This window comes from Aplysia californica, unplaced genomic scaffold (genome assembly GCF_000002075.1).
Source record: "Aplysia californica isolate F4 #8 unplaced genomic scaffold, AplCal3.0 scaffold00765, whole genome shotgun sequence".
Lineage (NCBI taxonomy): Eukaryota > Metazoa > Mollusca > Gastropoda > Aplysiida > Aplysiidae > Aplysia > Aplysia californica.
The window spans coordinates 231919-233062 of NW_004798035.1; positions in this window are offsets into that span (position 1 = coordinate 231919).

Here is a 1144-nt window from a genome sequence, read left to right on the forward strand (position 1 = left end):
GAATGATAGAGAGAGAACGAGAGTGAGTATTATACATCAGAGAACGTTTGAGAATACAATATTATGACTTTGTGAGTCTGTGGATATTTTTCTTCTTCAATGAGTGATTTTTATGTTAGGAATAGTGCCAGTACTTCTGTCTAATTATTATATCAAATGAAATAGCATTATTAATTTGTTCGTATTTAGGTTCCTTCATTCTTGTTATTTTTGAGCAAGTTTGGGATGAGACCTTTTTCTAAATAATCATTTCACAAAACCACAGATAAATGATGTTTTATGTCCACAACACTGGCTTTCTTGTTGGACTACATTTTGCTGTGACCTCGTTAAACTTACGTCACTTGGTTCGCTTTGTTTTTTGTTTATTTGTTTTTTTGTTTGTTTTTTGTTGTTGTTGTTGTTTTGTTGTTATTGTTGTTGCTGTTGTTTGTTTGTTATTGTTTTGTTGTTTTGTTTTTGTTGTTTTTTGTTGTTGTTTTGTTGTTGTTGTTGTTGTTTGTTGTTGGGTTTTTTTTTTGGGGGGGGGGGCTCCACTTAATTTCCATGATGTATTCCTAACATATTACCAATCTCAAGAATAATTTGTGGTCCCCTATGATACCATTAAGTTTGATCTACATGCGCCATTGAGGGAGAAATATTTTTTCGTTATGTAGTTTTATAGAATATAAAAAAGTTGCTTCTGTTCTTTCCGTGTTATTTTTGTTCAAACGTTGAGAAACTTGGAAAACGTCGACATGTGACAACACTAACCTTGTTTTACATTTAATTAAAATCCAAATTTAGACGAGCATACCCATTTAGGAGTGCAGAAATGACGTAATGACACTTACCTATGTATACAAATTGTACAAAGATGCACGCAAGTGTAAGGTAGGGGCACAAAGCCAAGACAGAAAAAAAGAAAAGAAAAAAGAAAGAAGAAGACATGAATAAACCAGCCATCTCCGTGTGTTTACATTATTCATCAACTTTCTAACGGTCTGAATCACCGCCCAAGTTGACGGAAACCTCTCTCGCCCACCGCTTCCCTTTGATTCTTGTTGATTCAAGGGATTGTGATCACGTCTAATTTTAGCTACCCATTTGTGAAGACTAGTTTAATGACATTTTGAGATAAATTACCCACTCCTCCACCCCC